This window comes from Eptatretus burgeri, chromosome 10 (genome assembly GCF_056783735.1).
Source record: "Eptatretus burgeri isolate ZD-2024b chromosome 10, Ebu_testis_v1, whole genome shotgun sequence".
Taxonomy (NCBI): Eukaryota; Metazoa; Chordata; class Myxini; order Myxiniformes; family Myxinidae; genus Eptatretus; species Eptatretus burgeri.
Window position 1 is genome coordinate 94,428,193 of NC_140970.1, and position 23,404 is coordinate 94,451,596.

At 45.2% G+C, this 23,404-nt stretch overlaps 1 long non-coding RNA gene across 1 annotated transcript in view; it reads right to left on the reverse strand.

The window, feature by feature from the left end:
* LOC147019161 (uncharacterized) overlaps window positions 1–22,038 on the reverse strand; it is a 78,980-nt gene extending 56,942 nt beyond the window's left edge. The window contains exons 1-2 of the long non-coding RNA XR_015062660.1: window positions 21,769–22,038; window positions 19,684–19,794 (exon numbers count right to left, since the gene is read on the reverse strand). This is a non-coding gene — a long non-coding RNA (uncharacterized LOC147019161). The remainder of the gene's footprint in view (window positions 1–19,683; window positions 19,795–21,768) is intronic.
* Between the last annotated feature and the right edge of the window lie 1,366 nt (window positions 22,039–23,404).

Sequence of the window (23,404 nt, forward strand, 5' to 3'; positions counted from 1 at the left end):
AAACGTGTTCCAATACCCAGTTGGAAGCAGAATATAAATTTCTGATGTCATAGGTCACATGGTTCGTCAGCCATCTTGGATTGAAAAACAATATCTTCAAACGTCTTTTTCTCTGAAACGGCTGAACAGATCCAGGCGAAACTCGACCACTATGACCGCCTCTCCATGACGAATAAAAAGTTCTCAACCCCTTTTGAGGCACGACGCAACGTTTGGCAGCCATATTGGATTGAAGGAAAAATATTAATTAATGTTTACTCTTGAACTACTGCATCAATAAATGTGAAACATCAAATTTATGGTGGAACGCTCATGAGGAATGAGGATTTGAAATTTCAACGGGATCGGGCCCAGGGTTTGGCAGCCATGTTGGTTTTAAGAAAAATATTAAATAATGTTTTCTCTGGAACTGCTTAACCTGGAGAAGCGAAAATTTGCAGTTATCATCCACCATCGTGTTTGCACACGTGCTGCAAATTATGACATCACAAGTCGCATGGTTTGGCCGCCATATTGGATTGAAGGATAAATATTAATTAATGTTTACTCTGGAACCGCTGCCTCTATATATGCGAAACTTCAGATTTATAATTCAGGTGACATGCGAAATAAAAGTTTAAAATTTTAACCTGATCGGTCACGCAGTTTGGGAGCCAGAATTATTTGATTATTCGAATCTGGAAGCCAGTAATAACGAAATTGAACGCTTTGTGCTGCCCGGTTCGTAACTCGTCTGTTCCGCGCCCTCTCGAAGCAGGCCTGTGTTTGTATCACTATTAAATAATGTTTTCTCTGGCACCGCTTATCCTTTCAATGCGAAACTTTGCGACTGTCATCTGCAGAAAGTCCCATGTTGTATCAAAGGCGGACGGACTGGGTACCCGGTCATCACTGCCAGCAGTTATAAAGTGGCAGTTCTAGTTATTATTATTATTATTATTATTATTATTATTATTTTTCTTCCGCCGTAAATTTGCAAAATTTCCAGTTTTTTTCGCTTTAAATGCCATTTTCTCAGAAATGGTAAGACCAATCGACACAAAATTTTCACCAGATATGTATCTTTTTTGATAGCATACATAATTGATAATTATGACGTCATAGGTCACGTGATACGGGCGCCATCTTGAAAAAACAGATCAACTTTGGACCTCTGTATCTCGGAAACCTTCTAGTGTAAAAAAATTTCGCTTGATACATTTGAACAAGCTCCCTCTCGGGAATACGTGTGATTTTTCGTGACGTCATCAGTGAAGAGGTATCCCAGTAAAAATTCGTCAAGTAGAACGCCACATGGCAAAAATTTGAAATTTCTTGAGCATCATGTACACAAAAATTCATCGTAGAAAAAAAATATTTTGACGTCATCGGTGACGTAATTCGGCCGCCATCTTGTTTTTTTGTGTTTTTTTTAAAAAATCTTCTTCTCCAGAACGGCTGTGCAGATTGAGGCGAAACTTTACAGGCACATTCCCCCTGAGGTCCTCTTTCAAGTTTGTTAATTTGTTGTTGATACGTCACATGGTTTGGCGGCCATCTTGAAAAAACCTTCAAACATCTTCTTCTCCAGAAGCGCTGGTCCAATGAAGGCGAGATTTCAGAACTATATTCGTGACATGTATGCGATGCAAGTTTGTTAATTTCAAAGTGATAGGTCACATGGTTTGGCCGCCATGTTGGATTTAAGAAAAATATTAAATAATGTTTTCTCTGGTATTTCATAAGCCATCAAAGAGAAAATTTGCAAGTGCCTTCCTCCCTCAAGTCTGCATACATGGTAAAAAATGTTTACCTCAGAAGTCACATGGTTTGGCGGCCATCTTGGATAGAAAAATAGACTTTATCCGATTTACACGAAACTTCACACACTTGTTCGGGTCGACGATGGAAAGCAGAATTTAAATTTATGATATCATAGGTCACAAGGTTCGGCAGCCATCTTGGATTGAAAATGAATAAATTTTAAAAATCTTCTTCTCCAGAAGGGCAAGACAGATGAAGACGAAACTTCACACATATATTCCCCATGAGGTCCTTTCTCAAGTTTGTTAATTTGTTCTTGATCGGTCACATGGTTCGGCGGCCATCTTGAAAAAACCCTAAAACCTTCAAACATCTTCTTCTCCAGAAGCGCTGGTCGGATGAAGGGGAGATTTCAGAACTATATTCGGGACACGTAGGCGATATAAGTTTGTTAATTTCGAATTGATACGTTAGACGGTTTGGCCGCCATCTTGGATTTAAGAAAAATATTAAATAATGTTTTCTCTGGAACCGCTGAACCAAACGAATCGAAAATTTGTAATTATCATCTACCATCGTGTATGCACGCATGGTAAAAATTATGACATCACACGTCACATGGTTTGGCGGCCATCTTGGATAGAAAAACGCACCTTTACCGATTAACACGAAACTTTACAAACGTGTTCCAATACCCAGTTGGAAGCAGAATATAAATTTCTGATGTCATAGGTCACATGGTTCGTCAGCCATCTTGGATTGAAAATGAATAAATTTTAAAAATCTTCTTCTCCAGAAAGGCAAGACAGATTAAGCCGAAACTTCACACATATATTCGCCATGAGGTCCTTTCTCAAGTTTGTTAATTTGTTCTTGATTGGTCACATGGTTTGGCGGCCATCTTGAATTTACCTTAAAACCTTCAAACATCTTCTTCTCCAGAACACCTGATCTGATCAAGGGGAAACTTCACACCCCTATTGCACATGAGTAGGGAATACAAGTTTGTTAATTTCTAATTGATAGGTCACATGGTTTCGCAGCCATGTTGAATTTAAGAAAAATATTAAATAATGTTTTCTCTGGAACTGCTTAACCCATCGAAGCGAAAATTTGCGTCTGTCATCCTCCATGATATCTGCATACATGGTAAAAATTATGAGGTTACAAGTCACATGGTTTGGCCGCCATCTTAGATTGAAGGATAAATATTAATTCATGTTTACTCTGGAACCACTACTTCTATATATGCGAAACTTCATATTTATAATTTAGGCGACATGGGAAACAAAAGTTTAAAATTTCAACCTGATCGGCCGTGTGGTTTGGCAGCCAGAATTATTTAATTATTTGAATCTGGTCGCCAGTAATAAGGAAATTGAACGCTTTGTGCTGCCCGGTTCGTAACTCGTCTGTTCCGCATCGTCTCGAAGCAGACCTGTGTTTGTATCACCATTAAATAATGTTTTCTCTGGCACCGCTTATCCGATAAATGCGAAACTTTGCGACTACGATTTAAGTCTCACGTTGTGTCAGTTGTGTCAAAGGCGGACGGACTGGGTACCCGGTCATCACTGCCAGCAGTTATAAAGTGGCAGTTCTAGTTATTATTATTTTTCTTCCGCCGTAAATTTGCAAAATTTCCAATTTTTTCGCTTTAAATGCCATTTTCTCAGAAATGGTAAGACCAATCGACACAAAATTTTCACCAGATATGTATCTTTTTTGGTAGCATACATAATTGATAATTATGACGTCATAGGTCACGTGATACGGGCGCCATCTTGAAAAAACAGATCAACTTTGGACCTCTGTATCTCGGAAACCTTCTGGTGTAAAAAAATTTCGCTTGATACATTTGAACAAGCTCCCTCTCGGGAATACGTGTGATTTTTCGTGACGTCATCAGTGAAGAGGTATCCCAGTAAAAATTCGTCAAGTAGAACGCCACATGGCAAAAATTTGAAATTTCTTGAGCATCATCTACACAAAAATTCATCGTAGAAAAAAAATATTTTGACGCCATCAGTGACGTAATTCGGCCGCCATCTTGTTTTTTTTAAAAAATCTTCTTCTCCAGAACGGCTGTGCAGATTGAGGCGAAACTTTACAGTCACATTCCCCCTGAGGTCCTCTTTCAAGTTTGTTAATTTGTTGTTGATACGTCACATGGTTTGGCGGCCATCTTGAAAAAACCTTAAAACCTTCAAACATCTTCTTCTCCAGAAGCGCTGGTCCAATGAAGGCGAGATTTCAGAACTATATTCGTGACATGTATGCGATGCAAGTTTGTTAATTTCAAAGTGATAGGTCACATGGTTTGGCCGCCATGTTGGATTTAAGAAAAATATTAAATAATGTTTTCTCTGGTATTTCATAAGCCATCAAAGCGAAAATTTGCAAGTGCCTTCCTCCCTCAAGTCTGCATACATGGTAAAAATTTTTTACCTCAGAAGTCACATGGTTTGGCGGCCATCTTGGATAGAAAAATAGACTTTATCCGATTTACACGAAACTTCACACACTTGTTCGGGTCGACGATGGAAAGCAGAATTTAAATTTATGATATCATAGGTCACAAGGTTCGGCAGCCATCTTGGATTGAAAATGAATAAATTTTAAAAATCTTCTTCTCCAGAAGGGCAAGACAGATGAAGACGAAACTTCACACATATATTCCCCATGAGGTCCTTTCTCAAGTTTGTTAATTTGTTCTTGATCGGTCACATGGTTCGGCGGCCATCTTGAAAAAACCCTAAAACCTTCAAACATCTTCTTCTCCAGAAGCGCTGGTCGGATGAAGGGGAGATTTCAGAACTATATTCGGGACACGTAGGCGATATAAGTTTGTTAATTTCGAATTGATACGTTAGACGGTTTGGCCGCCATCTTGGATTTAAGAAAAATATTAAATAATGTTTTCTCTGGAACCGCTGAACCAAACGAATCGAAAATTTCTAATTATCATCTACCATCGTGTATGCACGCATGGTAAAAATTATGACATCACACGTCACATGGTTTGGCGGCCATCTTGGATAGAAAAACGCACCTTTACCGATTAACACGAAACTTTACAAACGTGTTCCAATACCCAGTTGGAAGCAGAATATAAATTTCTGATGTCATAGGTCACATGGTTCGTCAGCCATCTTGGATTGAAAATGAATAAATTTTTAAAATCTTCTTCTCCAGAAAGGCAAGACAGATTAAGCCGAAACTTCACACATATATTCCCCATGAGGTCCTTTCTCAAGTTTGTTCATTTGTTCTTGATTGGTCACATGGTTTGGCGGCCATCTTTAATTTACCTGAAAACCTTCAAACATCTTCTTCTCCAGAACACCTGATCTGATCAAGGGGAAACTTCACACCCCTATTGCACATGAGTAGGGAATACAAGTTTGTTAATTTCTAATTGATAGGTCACATGGTTTGGCAGCCATGTTGAATTTAAGAAAAATATTAAATAATGTTTTCTCTGGAACTGCTTAACCTATCGAAGCGAAAATTTGCGTCTGTCATCCTCCATGATATCTACATACATGGTAAAAATTATGAGGTCACAAGTCACATGGTTTGGCCGCCATCTTAGATTGAAGGATAAATATTAATTCATGTTTACTCTGGAACCACTACTTCTATAAATGCGAAACTTCATATTTATAATTTAGGCTACATGTGAAACAAAAGTTTAAAATTTCAACCTGATCGGTCGTGTGGTTTGGCAGCCAGAATTATTTAATTATTTGAATCTGGAAGCCAGTAATAACGAAATTGAATGCTTTGTGCTGCCCGGTTCGTAACTTGTCTGTTCCGCTCCCTCTCGAAGCAGGCCTGTGTTTGTATCACTATTAAATAATGTTTTCTCTGGCAACGCTTATCCTTTCAATGCGAAAATTGCGACTATGATTTAAGTCTCACGTTGAGTCAAAGGCGGACGCGGACTGGGTACCCGGTCATCACTGCCAGCAGTTATAAAGTGGCAGTTCTAGTTATGCTTTGATTTTTTGCTGATTTTCATTTCTACCAACACATTGACTGATTAAAGTGATCATCCGTAGAATCTGGTGCAAAGGGACGGAATTCATGATTTACCACTCCCACAGGACTGGTCTTGACAGGATGTTTTTTTTTTTCAACATTGTTGCGTGGCACCAGGGCCCTGAATTATTTGTGGACAAGAGATCCTGCATAAAAGTCGATGACAGTGGTGATGATCTCTTGCCATTCGGAAAATTTCCATCCCTTCACATTTTCAGTGCGAGACATTCATTGCTAAGACCTCCCCAATACAAACATCCCTCATCTCATCTTAAATATCAATGAATGAAATGCCCAATGAAATTAACTCGTAAAGTTTGCCAAGAAATAATGTTGTACCCTATAGAGATACATTTGAATTTCATGTGAAGGGACAGAAACTGTGATGTCTCAAAATGCTCTGATTCCTTTGAATATATGTAAATTGAACATTTTTCTATTCTAACTTATGAACTAACTTTTAAGTATGACTGTTATTGTTGCACAGGTGATTCTTTAGTCAAATCTAGATGTGTTTTGATAAATAAAAATCAGATTTAGATTGGCAACCCTGGCTCACTGTTTCAAGTCCAGTCAAGTCTCAAGGAAGTGAACATCGCAAAGACTCATCTATATCAACGATTTTGGAAAATCCCAGGAAAGTCAGTTCGTCCATCCAGTGAACAGATTGGACGACTTGAAACGTGATGATTGTGTTATTGTGAGGTACGACAACCATTGGTGGATCGGTTCGGTCACGGACTTTTCTCATGAGGATGAAGACTTTTTGGTGACTTTCATGACACCACATGCGCCACGTATGACCTTCCAATGGCCCGAAAAGGTCGACTTGTGCTGGCAAACCATCGACTCACTGATTGGTTTGCTCTCACCAGAGGACTGCCCCACTCCCTACTCCGCCCGTTACTACGGCTTGCGTGAAAAGTTGCTGGCAGAAATAGAGCATAAATTCAGAAATGGCAGATGTTAAATTGGTAACCCTACTTCGAGTGATTCAAATTCTCACCATCAGGTGAATGCTATTGATTAAAAGTAATTATATTTGTGTAAATATTGAAATTCTGTGTTATTCCACCTCCACTGTGACCTTACCGTTAGTATTATGTATAGTCTACTTAACGTTAATGCTTGTTAACAGTGAAAAAATTTCGGACTCCTCTCGGTCCAAGATGTTTCAGTTTGAGAGTCAGATGAAGTTTGAGTTTGTTGTTAGTAGTTAGTAAAGAGTTAGATTTAGATTAGTTGTGATTTGCAGTGAGGGATGAAAAATTCAATGAAAGTTTGGAAAGTTTATTAATAAAATGTGTTCTTTTGACTATAGTAGGCAGTTTGTTACTGTTATTTGGATAAGAAAGCATAAAAAGAGTCGCAGGTTGGTGAAAATGTCCTATAACACACTGGAGAACAATATTCCGTCCCTTCACATTCCGTCCCTTCACACGATGCTCAGTCAAACTAGTGCACATTTAGGGTGCGAGGAGAATTAGCGGATCGTTGTAGAATCTATATGATGAAGGTTATTGAGAAACCTGTTTAATATATTAACATGGATGCTCCATCATCAATCAGTTCGATAATATTGCTTATGATCATCTTTTTTTTGAATTAGGCATTTTTATCAATTCCGTCCCTTCACATTAATAAATTCCTTATTACAACTCGAGGGGGAGCACTTGGTAGAGTGCAAAACCTCCGCCGCCAATACTGCTAAGTCACTCAAGTGAACCTGATATCCTATTCATTCAATTTGACGTCAACAGTGCTCACAGAGTTATAGTTTGCAACTTTTAACTTGTACATACTCAATTCATTCGTCATAACAAGATTCCTTGAGACAGAAATTGATTCTACGTGGGTATATCCACCTGAAGTTCCAAAATCAGCCACAATTATAATTTTGCCATGTTTTTTTTGTTGGAAATCACTTATAACATGTAGAAATGCAAAAAAATAAAAAAATAAAAATCGAAATTTTGTTGAAAAAAATTTGCAATTTTTTTTTTCTCTAACAATTTTTTTTTGGGGGGGGGGGTGGAAATCACTTAAAACATGTAGAAATGCAAAAAAAAGAAATCTAAATTTTGTTGAAAAAAAAGTTGCAAAATTTTTTTTTATCTAAATTTTTTTTGGGGGGGGGGTTGGAAATTATCCCAAATTGGTTGGGCGACGACCTTGATTCATCTTAGTTGGGTTCAGCTGCGCTGGTCCATCCTACGGTGACCGGAGCTCCGGGAAAAAAGGGGACGCCCAGCTGCGCGCTCGCGGCCAGGCAGCCCAGCTACCACTGATCTGCAGCCGGTCTGTCCTCCGCGCTGGAGATCCAAATAAAGACCATTGGGGTCCACTTCTGTCTGTGCGTGTGTGTGTCTGTGTGTGGGCCCCGTCTTTAAGTAGTAAAACTGTTAAGTGCTTGTGCTGTATATATTTGCATTGCCTTGCTTTATTCGGTATAAGTCTGCTCTTCTGTGTTCCCTCGTTCCCCATTATTCTATAAATAAACCCCGATTGTTAAATGTTTCAGTAAGTTCACGTACCTTCTTTCATTGACTGAGCGTGTCGCATGCTGGGGAAAATTGGCAGGGCCACTGCCGTGGCCGTTGCAACGGGACAATCGGGACCGACAGTTCTTGGTGATTAAACTGCTCGGAATTGCACACGGAACGAGCGTGCTAAGCGGCTCGTTTCCGTACAAGTTCCGTCGAGGGTGTGAAGACTCAGAAGATCGCCACGTGGTCTCGAGGTATTTTGAAGATTTGGCAAATAACACTGTACCACGTGGTGGAAATATTGACCCTTCATGGTCCAAAACAAGGACCCGTCGACTCCGGACTTATCCGGGGCGACGATCTGAATTCCGGGCGATCAGTCAAGCCGACTTACGGCTCCATGCAGCAGACGGACCGCGGCCGACGTCCTGGCCCCGAAACAGTTTTCACCCCTTTCTGTCTGTCTGTTTATGTGCAGGATATCTCAAAAAGTTGTGGATGGATCTGGATGAAATTTGGTGGGTAGGTTCGGTGTGTGACAAGGACAAACTGATTAGATTTTGGTGAAGATCTGGACCCGGATTCGACGACTAGAATTTTATTCAATTCAAATAATACTACTAATAACAAGTCTGGAGACGGCGATGGTTCACGAGCAATGTACACGGTTCGCCTTTTATATTTTTTGACCTTCGAGGGGACGCCACGGGCAAACTGGCGGGAATCGGGAAAAACGTAAATGATGAAAGTTGTAGTACTCGAAGAGCACTACTTGCATACCAACTTCCATTCGAAACAGTTGAAAACCCTAGGAGCTCGATGCCCAATTTATTGATTTTTTTTGATATTTTCTAAGTTTGTGACCTTGTGACCTTGGGATGAAAATAAAAAAATGAAAAAAAAATGAAAAAGGAGGCGAGGCAGGGATCCATAAGTCACCTTCCTGAGGTGCTCATCCTGCACCTGTGTTACGTTTTAACATGGGGAACAGCCATTCCACGTAACTGTTGCACTGGACCCAAAAATATAACTTGCACACAGGAAAAAGATTTCTAAACCAATGAAATCATCAATACTTGAATTACCAGAATTCCTATAACATTCCTGTTATAGGACGGATCACTGTGGAAAAAATTTGTTTTTCTTTTTCCAGTGACGGATCTGGAAAATTTTTGCGCGCCAAAACTGGCCAGTGACAGGGCGACGAGGGAGTCTGCGCAGAAGGCCGTCCAGTGTGGAGAAGCGGGGAGGGCGGAGACACCCCCCCCCCCCCACTTCTGCGGGGGAACGAGATGAAAGCGCAACAAATTTTTTTCCAGTGACGGATCACTGTGGTCTCATCGCCAGTGATCACTGTGTTGAAGAAGTTGGGATTGCTGTTCACAGTCTCCAGCATGTCCTGTGCGATCTCCAAACGGAATTGCTTCTGCTCGATCGTTAGCAGCTTTGGCACGAACTTCGCTGAGATTCTCCTTCAGCCCAAATCCTCAGTCACAATGGAATGAACGGATCCAATGCTGACGCCCAGTTCTGATGTCTGCAAATTCTCTGATTGTGATTCGACGATCCTGCATCAGCAGGGTCCTCACTTGGTCAATGACGATCTCATTTCGGGATGTTGAGGGCCGACCAGAACGTGCTTCACTTTCCACTGATGTGCGACCATCATTGAAGCGGTTGTACCACTCTTTTATCGGTGTGGTGCCCATTGCTTCGTTCCCGAAAGCCTGTTGAATCTTGCGGATCGTTTTCACTTGGGAATCGCCAAGCTGTACACAAAATTTGATGCAGTAGCGTTGTTCAAGTTTTTCCGTCATTTTGTCAAAAACGAAAATCCGACGGCGCTCACTTACACTTCCTCACTCATCGGCGGTCTGTCAGCAACTGACAGCTTCTGCAGGCTGGAAAATATTCATGCACACGAATTAGGATCGCCTACATACGTGCACCAAACCACGCCTCCCGAGCTTCATTTGTTTACGCACGAAAATTAAGGTTGGATACTTTTTGAACACACCTCGTATAAAGCAAAGGGGCAGACTATGCCCAAAAATAGACAAAAGCAGAGAGCGCTTTGTGAGGAATCTGAGGGGGCATTGAAATCAAAACGAGATAAAGATCGTGAAGGACAACGGCGCTGTCGACAGCGACTAGCTGCAGCGGCTTCCACGGCTGCAGCCACTGCTGAACAGGCGAGAGCCGCCGAAGTCACTGCTCAGTCAACTCTTCCTCAGGTACAGGACAGCCCAGTTGTTTATGCATCGAGCTGTCAGCTGAATCGAGTAACAAATCGGGTTAAAACGTTACTTCCTAAGAGTCCGAGAAAGAAAAAGGCAGTAATCCGAAAGTTGGCGGATGATTTCAAAGTCTCCATGAAATGGCCCAATAAGAAGAGCCGGATGAGTCGAATACCAAATGCCACTGTGACAAAAGTTGAGGCGTTTTATATTTGGGGTGATGTCAGCAGAATGTCTCCGGGAAAGAGAGACGTTGTCACGGTTCGCATAAATGGGATAAAAGAGAAACGCCAGAAACGACATTCGAGTATGAGCATAAAGGAAGCATTCATTTGTTTCAAAGACGAAAATCCTGATATAAAGCTAGGACTCAGCAAGTTTGCAGAGTTACGACCTGAGCATGTGTTGCTTAGTTCACAAATGCCAAGGAACGTTTGCGTATGCATGTACCATGAAAATTTCATTCTGGCAGTCGAAACTCGACACAGCTATTGCCCTCCCATTCCATTGTACAAGACAGAATTCCCTGCGTCATGCCTGGTGGATCCTGTCGATGAATAGTGTTGGTTCAGCGAATGCAGTCACGAATCGTGTGGTTTCCAAGGAACATACAAGCTGCCCGAGGACGATGAGTAGAGGCAAACATCAGTCAAATGGAAAAAGTGGACAGAAACAGATGGGCGTTTGACCAAGAATGAAATAACTGGTACGCCACTCGATCTGTACAATGATGTATGTGCCATGGCCCCCAATTTTTTCCAACACTGCTTCATCAATCGCAAGCAAGCCAAGAGTTACGAGGCTGACATTTAACGATGCGAACAAAGCAGATTCTGTGAGTGCCGTTCTACAGATGGACTATGCAGAAAACTTTACGTGCTTGGCACAAGACGAATTGCAATCGGCGCACTGGAATCAAGCCCAGGTTACTTTGTTCACTTCAGTCCTATGGTTTCGAGGGAATGTGGGGTCGCGAGTAATTGTTAGCGATTGTCGTAACCATGATAAGACATCCGCCATCATCTGCCTCGACAAAATCCTAAATAAAAAGGCTCTGAAAGAGATTGAAGAGATAAAGGCATGGATTGATGGTCCTTCGAGTCAGTTTAAGAATAGTTTCTTGTCAGTGCTATTCTGGAAACTGGCTGCAAAACACTTGCAAGGTAAAAATCAGGTGGAATTATAGTGCAACGAGCCACGGAAAAGGTCCCGTGGACTGGATAGGGGCTGCTCTGAAAAGGAAAGCAAGCAAAAAAGTCATCACCGGGAAAGCTATAATTGGAGGATCAACTGACTTTTATCAAGCAGTGAAAGGTGAAACAGTGGTAGAAATCTCATTGATGAACACTGAAGTGATGGAGAAAAGAGAGACGGATTGGGACCACAAGCCATTTTCGACCAAGCAAAGCCCATTCCAGGTATTGGTGCACTGCATTGGATATACATCGATGGTAATAATACAAATACCAAAATGTTCGCACTGCAGAAGGACGAACCGACCGCCACGAACAGCGCCGAAGCGCCCCCATAACCGCTGAAAGTTAGCATCACTCTGGGATCAGTTTCAAAACCAGTACGAATGGAGAAACACTCCTACTACTGCGTCTCCAATGATGATCCACCCACATATTTCATCGGAAGAGTGGTAAATGCATGTCATTGCAAGTCTGTAGCCGGTGAACATTATCAAATCAAGTTTCTGAAACAAACTTTTCAAGGGACTTTCACCTGGCCACGAATCGATGATCAAGAATGCGTTTCTCCACGCTGGATATTTGCCGGGCCTGTGCAGAAGGAAGGACACAACCCATTCACGGTGAAGAACTTTGACCATATTCAATCTGAGTTTTCATGTTTTCGGCGCGAACAGTCCCTGAAACAGTGAAATAGCTTATACCTTTGAACCAAGCATTGACATGTTGACCAAAAATGCTCAAGCTTTGTAGCTGGATTACTGTACTATACTCAAACGGACGACTACAGCTGTTTAGTATGTCCACCATGATTCAATTTCAGTGTGTATACCGGAAGGTTGACAAAATATATACAAATTTTAAGTTTTGCGTCGTAATATGCAGCACATTACTGATTTACCTACGTTCCGTGTTTCTAGTTTCTTCTTGATAACAGGCGGTTTTTGTGACCTGGCAGTACCCATTGCATTTAATTGTTGGAAAATAAATGATAATAAATAAATAAATGGATAAAGAAATTTTATAACCCAATACATTTTCCGAACGATAACATCCATGTATATATATATATATATATATATATATATATATATATATATATATATATATATATATATATATATATATATATATATATATATATATATATATATATATATATATATATATATATATATATATATATATATATATATAGATGTGTTAAACATTGAAATTAGAACCAATATCAACAAATTGTGGAGTAATAAGGAAAAAGGATGCACTGGTCAAACTGTCACGTCAGTCACGTCACATCTTCTAAAGCCCCCCTTCTGCTAAATCGTGAACACTACAATTACAATCTAGAGTCGTAAATAATGTTTGAACATAAAGGATAATCATATTAATCCCCAGGGTTCTCGCTTGCAGGGCCTCCTACGATTTTGAATTTCAAGTTAGGTACTCGAGGAATTGCCAATTGTAGCTGTCACGTCAGTCACGAGGTTCTATTGCCCACAACTCCATGAGACAAAAACACCGAGGGACTGTCAGTTTTCCTGCACTTTTGGATCATGTAAGAGTGCAATTTGATGATATGACTGATCCTCTACTAAAAACCAGTAGGAGTATCTGAGCCTTTTGTTGTAGAAATGTCACGTCAGTCACGAATGGAAGGACTGGGAAGAAGATCAAAACCCTGGTCGTCTTCTCATGGAGGTAAGGACCTGGCAATGATGAAACATCAACACATTGCTCACAGACCATGCCAACTCCAATCAGAACTCATCGCAATAGATCTTGTCATTTGCAGCTTTGTATAATAAGTGAGAAGCAATTATTGTCCTATGAATCAGGGAAGTGTGTCTGGATTTGTTTTGGAAAACGCTCATCAATATGTTCCACTCTTTGTTCTTAGTTGTCTCCCGAGATGGCGCCATATTGTAGCGATGCTATCGTGAAAAGCACAGTTATGACATTCGACTTGTATGCTGTCATCAATCTTAAGTTACGATCGTCTGCGGACATGTAGCACGACACCACCAAAGCACGACGGCCATCCACCTCTGACACACAAGTGTCGTCGGTAAGTTTGGAGAGGATAGTGGGAATTGTTTGATAATTTGTTTGTTTGATTATTTTCCTCTTTGTGAGTTTATCTAGAGTTGAATATCAGAAGTCATTTGAATATAAGGATCTCCAAACTAAAAAGCTTTTCAAGGAATACATTTTATCCTCCAAGCATTTTAACTTATGCTGGTTTTGCAGAATATTATTAAATGTTTATTCCTTATTATAAATTGAGTCACTCATGAATGTTGGTGTTATTGTATTAATGACTGTGTTGATTTAAGGACAATGTCACCAAATAATTGTTTCCTGTTACAATGATGAGTTGTATTTTGAAGATGTCTTCTCTCACCCCAAAGTGTGATGTACAGACTGGAGGCATTTTAACAAGGAAGTGTTCAATGTGGGAGAGCATCAGGTGTGCAAAAAAGATGCATATATGCAATGTACCATCGAAGGTGCACACCTACTGGCCACACCTGATGCTGGCAGACAGAGACAGCCGCATACCATGTACTGTCTTCTAAAAGAGCTGAGGAAGTGAAGAGTTATAAATAAGAAGTTTGAAAAGCTCACAAGTAGTTTATCCCATGAAAATACCTTCCCCATCCAAGGATTCCACCCATTTACACACAGAGTTTGAATCAGTTGAAAATTCACCAGACAGACTCAAGCATGTGAGTAGTTTCATCATGTTGACCTATTGTTGCTACGTACAAGCCCTCAGGCTTCAGGCCTTTGTGTGTAAGCCTGTGGGCCAGTGCAATTGTATTTATCCGAGCTGTACAACCATGATGTACTATACAAGGGCCAGTCAATAAGCAACCTTAAAATGTCGATATAAATTCGAGAATGTAATGTGTGTAGTTGTAGACGACATATGTTATGTCAATGGGTAAGAGTCACGTTTTGCCTATTTTAGATCTGGCAACATTGAGTGAATGAAGTCAGTCGAGCAGTTCCAAGATGGCGGCTCCCTTAGAAGCATGCACCAGGGAGGAGCAATGTTCTGTCATCCGTTACTTGGGAAGTGAGGATGTGAATCCAAGTGAAATCCATTGCAGAATGAAGATGGAATATGGTGACGCATGTTAAATCGCTACAGCAGGTGCACGACTGGGACAGGAAATTTAAAAGTGGAGTGTCCAGTGTGGCAGACGCTGCTTACTCAGGCCGGCCTCACACAGCCAACACACCAGAAATGGTTGCAGGAGTAGAGCACATGCTAAGGGAAAACCGTTGCATTGCGCTGGATGAAGTTGTCTCCAAATTGAACATTAGCCATGGTTCAACACACCATATCATTCACAACTTGCTGGGGTTCTGCAAAGTGTCTGCAAGGTGGGTGCTGAGAAAACTCACACCCAAACTGAAAACGGCGAGTGGATGCATGTGAAGAACTTCGGCAACGTTATGAAACAGAAGGCGACGCTTTCTTGCAGTGCGTTGTGACTGGGGATGAAAGCTGGGTCCACTACTTTCAGCCAGAAAAGAAGAGGGCAAGCAAAGAGTGGCGCTATTCAACTTCACCGAAGCGCCAAAAATTCCGTACACAGCCATCTGCTAGAAGAATGATGCTGATGCTCTTCTGGGATAGCAGAGGCCCACTTGAAGAGCATTACATGCCCAGAGAGACCACAGTCACCAGTGCATAATACTGCGACCTCCTTAAATATCATCTGAAACCAGCAATCAGATCAAAATGTCGTGGACGACTCACGACCGGTGTTTTGCTGCAGCATGACGATGCTCGGCCCCTTGCTGCCCGCGCCACAGATGCAAAAATCAAGGACATGCATTTTGAGTGTCTTCCTCATCCACCAAACTCGGCAGACCTCGACTCTTTGGGCCTTTCGTACATGCAAACTCGCCGTGGTACTCTGTGTTATCCAGTGTTTTTTGTGAGGTCTAAAATACTTCCGGTCACACACTAAGGAATGGGGTCAAGAATCATTTCAATTAATATTACCTTTCACATTGCTGAAAAGACTTGGGCACAATGGAGCAATTAAAAAACAAATCATTTTTTTTAATCCCCAAAAATCAAACTTTTTATTTTTTTTGGTAAGATTTTCAAATTATAAATTATTTATCATAAAAAACTCTCCCTGACCTCAGTGATGAACTTCTGAAAGTTTAAGGAAGATTCGTTCAGCGATATCCGAGTAAAATGGCGACAGACACACAAAGGTCAGGTTGTTGGTTGTCAGGTCAGGTTCGATCTGTGACCTGCTACAGGTACCATGTAAACCTGTACTAACCTGTTCCATGGTCGGGTTGTCGGCGACTAAACCGTCTCCCCCACCAGGTTTTCTGGTGAGGAGGGTGTTTGGATATGGACACCCAGCAGGATTAAAAACAAAACCTGTCAAAGGGCGGAGGAGCTCCTTGTGAGCCAACGGCCATCCATATCGAGTGCCCAACTGTGTCTGCGGACGTCCTCCTGCAGTTGGGTCACTTCTTATTAGGAGGTTGGTGGCAGGATTTGCACTCCGGCCACCGTAAAACCCTTCATTCCGCAAAACGCAAAAAAATCTGAAAACCCACTCCGTGGGAGTACCTCCTGTGCAGCTTCCCTTCGCAGGGCAGCTCACCGGATGACGGGATTGGGGCAAAGCCTTCGGGACCCCCAATCTTTGATAGGAGGGAAACCACGGGGTAACATCCCTGGGTCAGACTGCGGGAGAGTGTGTCGGAGTGGTGCTGAGGTGTCGTCCACCAGACGGCGGTCTCCTTGGGTTAACCTGAGGCGGTCCCTTCGGGTGGGTGCCTGGAATGTCCTATCCCTAAGAGAGGATGATCACCTGTCTCTGTTATCATCTGAGCTCAAGCGTTTGGACATCGGGATTGCAGCTCTCTCTGAGGTTCGGAGACCGGATTGCGGCGAGATAATGGTGGGTGGTTACACCTACTATTGGTCTGGTCGCTCTGATGGTTACCAAACCCAAGGAGTTGCTGTAGCTGTGTCCAATAAGCTGACCACAATGATAATTGAGGTAACACCGGTCAACGAGCGTACTATGAGATTAAGGATTCGTCACTCCTTAGGTGTCATTTCCCTGGTCTCTGTTTATGCTCCGACTGAGGCGAGTGATCTCACCGTGAAGGATGCATTCTACGCCACACTCGAGTCTGTGGTTGATCAGTGCCCCAGACGAGATACACTTCTAGTCTTGGGGGATTTCAATGCATCGACTGGAACTGATAGGGACGGTTATGAGGTGTGTGTTGGTCCCCATGGGTCAGGAACTATGAACCATAATAGCACTAAGTTCCTTGACTTTGCAAGAAGTCATGGACTTAGGGTGGCTGGTTCATGGTTTCAGCGCCCACAAGCTCATCGCTGGACTTGGTATTGCAACGCTGGCAGTGTGGCAAAGGAGATTGACCATGTCCTCATTGACGGTCGTTGGAGGATGATCCAGAACTGCAGGATCTACCGGAGTGCTCAGTTCCTCAATACTGACCACAGGCTTGTTGTAGCAACTCTAAAGCTGCACCTTAAATCCTGGAGAATGGTACCATCCCAGCCGAGGCTGGATGTTGCCAAGCTCAGGGATGAGAGAGTCGCTGAGGAGTTTGCGAACAGGCTGAGTGGACACTTGGGGGGTCTGGGTGCTTTGGGGGGTCCTGAAGAGTTGTGGAGCGCCTTCAAGACCACCGTCCTTGATGTTGCCGGTGGATGCCTTGGAGCTCACCGCAGGGCAAAGAAGAATTTTGTCTCTCAAGGGACACTGGATACCATTGACCAGAGTCGCAGGGCCAGGCTGAATGGCAGAGCTGAGCTGTTCAGGGAGCTGAGGCGTAAAACTGTACGTGCACTGAGGGTGGACAAGGAGGCCTATGTGCGAGGAATCTGTGAGGGGGTAGAGCATCACCTGTGGATAGGTGATTCTCGTCCCGCTTACAGGGGAATTCGCGCATTACGTTCATCCAAGCCCATCCCTCGGAGCACTGCAGTTCGAGCAGAGAGTGGTAGGCTCTTGACTGAGGAGTCTGAAGTGAAGGCCCGCTGGGCCGGTTACTTTGAGCGGTTGTACCAGGCTGATCCCCCAACTGTCGAGTTGGACGTCAAGGGTGTTACAATCCCTGTTGCTGACCCTCAAATCAACTGTGGTCCACCTACGCTTGTGGAAACACGGGCTGCGGTGAACCAGTTGAAACGGGGCAAAGCTCCAGGGATCTGTGGCATCCATGCCGAACTTCTCAAGGCTGGTGGAAATGCTGCACTCGTGTCGTTGCATGCAGTTTTGTGCTCTGCCTGGAACACAGGCATCATCCCAACTGACTGGAAGAGGGGCCTTGTTGTTCCTCTCTGGAAAGGGAAGGGTGATCGCCAAGACTGCAACAACTACCGAGGGGTGACGCTGCTCTCAGTGCCGGGCAAGGTCTTTGCTCGGATAATTCTCGATAGGGTTCGCCACCATCTGCTTGAGCACCAGCGTCCAGAGCAGTCAGGCTTTACACCAAAGAGGTCAACGATTGACCGTATCCTTCCACTTCGTGTCCTCACCGAACGCAGACGAGAGTTTCGGCAGGGGCTGCTTGCAGCCTATGTTGATCTCTGTAAAGCGTTCGATTCAGTGAATCGGGATGTCCTCTGGAGGATTCTTGGTCTTCGTGGGGTGCCACCAAAACTGATCGATCTGATGTCTGAACTCTACTCTGGTACTGAGAGTGCTGTGAAGTGTGGTGGTACCATCTCTGACTTATTTCCAGTTGTTACTGGAGTTCGTCAGGGATGTGTACTTGCCCCCACACTTTTCAGCACTTGTATGGACTGGATTCTAGGGAGGATGTCGGAGAGATCAAGTTGCGGTGCGTCATTTGGGAATGTCAAGATCTCGGACCTTGACTTTGCAGATGATGCAGTCATCTTTGCGGAGACTTTAGACATCCTCTTGGGGGCCCTCGAGGTGCTGAATGAGGAGTCGGAGCCGTTGGGATTACGGGTTTCTTGGGTCAAAACTAAGATCCAGGCTTTCGGTGACATCTTGGATGCTGCTGTCCTGTCTGTGTCTGTTTGTGGTGAGGATGTTGAGGTCGTGGAGAGATTCACTTACCTTGGCAGTGATATTCATGTCTCTGCTGGCTGCGAGTCAGAGGTCAATAGACGTCTGGGTCGGGCCTGGGGAGTCATGGATTCACTGGATCATGGGGTGTGGCGCTGCCGGTACCTGTGCGGGAGGACGAAAGTCCGAGTCTTCAGGTCCTTGGTACTTCCAGTCTTGCTCTATGGGTGCGAGACTTGGACTCTGACCAAGGATCTGAGACGGAGACTTGATTCCTTTGGTACCAGGTCTCTTCGGAGAATCCTTGGCTATCGCTGGTCGGATTTTGTGTCCAACGAGCAGTTGCTGAGAGAGACTCGGATGAGATTTGTTACCTGCATAGTCCGTGAGCGTCAGTTGCGGCTGTATGGACATGTGGCTCGTTTTCCTGACTCTGATCCTGCTCACCAGATTCTCTCAGCGAGGGATTCTCATGAGTGGAGGAGGCCAGTGGGTCGACCACGTGCCTCATGGTTGCAACAGGTTGACCATCATCTCAAGGAGATGGGGATGGGCCTGGCATCTGCCTGGGGGATGGCCAGACGGAGGCCCCTGGAGTACCGGCGGAAAGTGGGCGCAGCGACGTGCTGTTCTGGCATATGCTCCCATACCTGACCTGACCTGACACACAAACGGCTCTCTTGTCGTAAAGATAAGCAGTTCGCTTGTTTTTGCTTCATGAACGTAACCTGGGTTATTATATATTTTCATGAGCGATTGATGAAGCGGGCTGTTGCCTATGAACTGTCCAAATAAAGGGATGTGTCAGAAGAACATGCGTCAATGCCAGCAAGAAGGGAATCGACACTTCATGAATGGCTATTTCTGGTTGGCCTCTTGCTCTCTTGGTTATGGTGGGAAATTTTGACTTTGGTCTCACCTGCTCTTTCTTGAAGGACACCATAGGATCTTTAACATATACCAACTGATCGTCACACAAGGGTACAAAGCTTGCCATCCATCTGGTGCACTCATTGATGCAACACCCGGTCTGCAAAGAACCAATATGACAGTTTATTGTTAGACTGAGAGTCGTCAGACTAATAAAATGGTTATCATCAAAACTGCCCTTTGTCACTTTGTTCTCCCAGCCACGAGTTTCACACCATTTGGGGGTGGGGGAGATACGTAGTTGTTTTTTGGTTTTTTGATACAGTAAAAGCTCGTGGAAGAGCAAGAACACTGAATGCATCAGGATACAACAGAACTAGAAGGGCACACGGAAGAGCGCATACCTCTGTCCTGTAATGCCTGATCCACGAGAACACATCTGACCAAATACATTTTTGAGATATCGTGCGATGTATCATTTTTGAGCCCCACCTGTCAATGGTGAAGAATCACTTTAAAAATTCGAGTAGTCGGATCCGGATCTTCACCAAAATGGAATCAATTAGACTTCAAATTAATTTTTATTACCATTTCAACCTTATTTGTAATAGTAGTAAATAATAAATAATACACGAATAAAAACCTGCATCGTATCATTGAATGAATGCATGTTATCAAAATGTTCTAGTCTCGTCAATTGTAAAATAGAGAAAGTTTACAGATGATATTGTTACTCAAATAACCTTTCTGAACCCATGAAACACCCTCTTGAAATGAGTCAAATTCACCAATACACCTTGTACAATGACACAGGCAAACAAACACACACACACACACACACACACACACACACACACACACACACACACACACACACACACACACACACACACACACACACACACACACACACACACAATCTCACCCAAGTGTTGAGAAATGGGGTACTTTACAATTAAAATCAATATTATATTTTTTATAAACATAAAGATATTTTAAATTAAGATAAGCTCCCTCGATATAAAACACATTACACACACGATATTTTTTTTTAAAACTGTGGGTGAGTAATCTGTTGTCAGTGTGTATTTAATCTAAATAAACACTCTCTGCATATCGGCAGTTTGTTCCCCCGAGCAACCACATTCCTGCGGTCTCCACAGGACTGTCCGAGTCAAACCCCGCCCACCGAGTCAAACCCCGCCCACCGAGTCAAACCCCGCCCACCGAGTCAAACCCCGCCCACCGAGTCAAACCCCGCCCACCGAGTCAAACCCCGCCCACCGACCCCAACCCCGCCCACCGAGCCAAACCCCCCCCCCCGAGTCAAACCCCGCCCACCGAGTCAACCCCCGCCCACCGAGTCAAACCCCGCCCACCGAGTCAAACCCCGCCCACCGAGTCAAACCCCGCCCACCGAGTCAAACCCCGCCCACCGAGTCAAACCCCGCCCACCGAGTCAAACCCCGCCCACCGAGTCAAACCCCGCCCACCGAGTCAAACCCCGCCCACCGAGTCAAACCCCGCCCACCGAGTCAAACCCCGCCCACCGAGTCAAACCCCGCCCACCGAGTCAAACCCCGCCCACCGAGTCAAACCCCGCCCACCGAGTCAAACCCCGCCCACACACCCGTTATGGAAAATTCCATTCGAGACGGTTATTTCTGAGAGAAAAAAATTCTTGTAATACTGAATACACTTTTCTCAACATTGTGTTCTGTCCGTGGTTTGTCCCTGAAAGTCGGACAAAGGGAAACTTTTGGTTCTGTGGAGGATCTGGTCACGTACATGCGATGATGAAAAGAAAACGATAAATAGTGAACACGGGTCTTCACTTCAACACCACACGATGGGGAAACGGTCCAAAGAGAGAAAAACAACGACTTACTGAGGAGGGAAATGTAAAATAACCAAATAAAACGAAGGAAAAGGAGGAGGTGAATATAAAATGGCGGTTATGGTGTCATGGCACCGTCACACAAAGAGGATCTTAGATACAGGAGACCATTTGACCCATCGTGTCTGCGCTGTATCAAAACCACATTAATTAAATCGATCAGTTAATCGGTTTAATCTGGCTTAACTGGGAAGGAAGAACATGAGGACAGAGACATCGGTTTCGGACAAGTCTGACCGTAACGAGCCCTCTCAGCGTCCACGATCTTCATGGCGAGGTCCTCCAGGTGCTCTGCCGGGTCGTCGTCTCCGGCGGTACGAGATCTGCATCCCTGTTCCATCGTCCACGTCTCTCTTGCAACTTCGTTCACCCGATCTCACCACACAGATCAACCGGCAACAGTCAACTTCCTCCAATATTACGGGCTCGCTCGGTCCGTCTCACGCACTCATTCGCACGGGCCCCGCCCTCCGCGTTTTGATATCAAGCCGCGACGGACAATCTCCTCCCGCCTCTTTTCACCCTCCCCCCTCCCGCCTCTTTTCACCCTCCCCCTCCCGCCTCTTTTCACCCTCCCCCTCCCGCCTCTTTTCACCCTCCCCCTCCCGCCTTTCTTCCCCCTCCCCCTCCCGCCTTTCTTCCCCCTCCCCTCCCGCCTTTCTTCCCCCTCCCCCTCCCGCCTTTCTTCCCCACCCCTCCCACCTTTCTCCCCCCTCCCGCCTCTCTCCCTCTCCCCCTTTCTTTCCAAACAACCTTTCTCCCCCCTCCCGCCTCTCTTCCCCCCTACCCCCTTCCGCCTTTCTTTCCTCCCACCTTTCTCCCCCCTCCCGCCTTTCTTCCCCCTCCCGCCTTTCTCCCCCTCCCGCCTCTCTTCCCCTCCCCTCCCGCCTCTCTTCCCCTCCCCTCCCGCCTCTCTTCCCCTTCCCCCTCCCCCTCTCTTCCGCCCTCCCCCTCTCTTCCCCCTCCCGCCTCTCTTCCCCTCCCCCTTCCCCTCCCCCTCTCTTCCCCTCCCCCTTCTCTTCCCCTTCCCCTCCCCCTCTCTTCCCCCCTCTCTTCCCCCCTCCCCTCTCTTCCCCCTCCCGCCTCTCTTCCCCTCCCCCTTCCCCCTTCTCTTCCCCTCCCTCTCTCTTCCCCTCCTCCCGCCTCTCCTCCCCTCCCTCCCGCCTCTCTTCCCCTCCTCCCGCCTCTCCTCCCCTCCCCTCCCGCCTCTCTTCCCCTCCCCCTCTCTTCCCCTCCCCCTCTCTTCCCCTCTCCCCTCTCTTCCCCTCTCCCCTCTCTTCCCCTCCCGCCTCTCTTCCCCTCCCGCCTCTCTTCCCCTCCCGCCTCTCTTCCCCTCCCCCTCTCTTCCCTCTCCCCCTCTCTTCCCCTCTCCCCTCTCTTCCCCTCCCGCCTCTCTTCCCCTCCCCCCTCCCGCCTCTCTTCCCCTCCCCCTCCCGCCTCTCTTCCCCTCCCGCCTCTCTTCCCCTCCCCCTCCCGCCTCTCTTCCCCTCTCCCCTCCCGCCTCTCTTCCCCTCTCCCCTCCGCCTCTCTTCCCCTCTCCCCTCCCGCCTCTCTTCCCCTCTCCCCTCCCGCCTCTCTTCCCCTCTCCCCTCCCGCCTCTCTTCCCCTCTCCCCTCCCGCCTCTCTTCCCCTCTCCCCTCCCGCCTCTCTTCCCCTCTCCCCTCCCGCCTCTCTTCCCCTCTCCCCTCCCGCCTCTCTTCCCCTCTCCCCTCCCGCCTCTCTTCCCCTCCCCCTCCCGCCTCTCTTCCCCTCCCCCTCCCGCCTCTCTTCCCCTCTCCCCTCCCTCCTCTCTTCCCCTCCCGCCTCTCTTCCCCTCTCCCCTCCCGCCTCTCTTCCCCTCTCCCCTCCCGCCTCTCTTCCCCTCTCCCCTCCC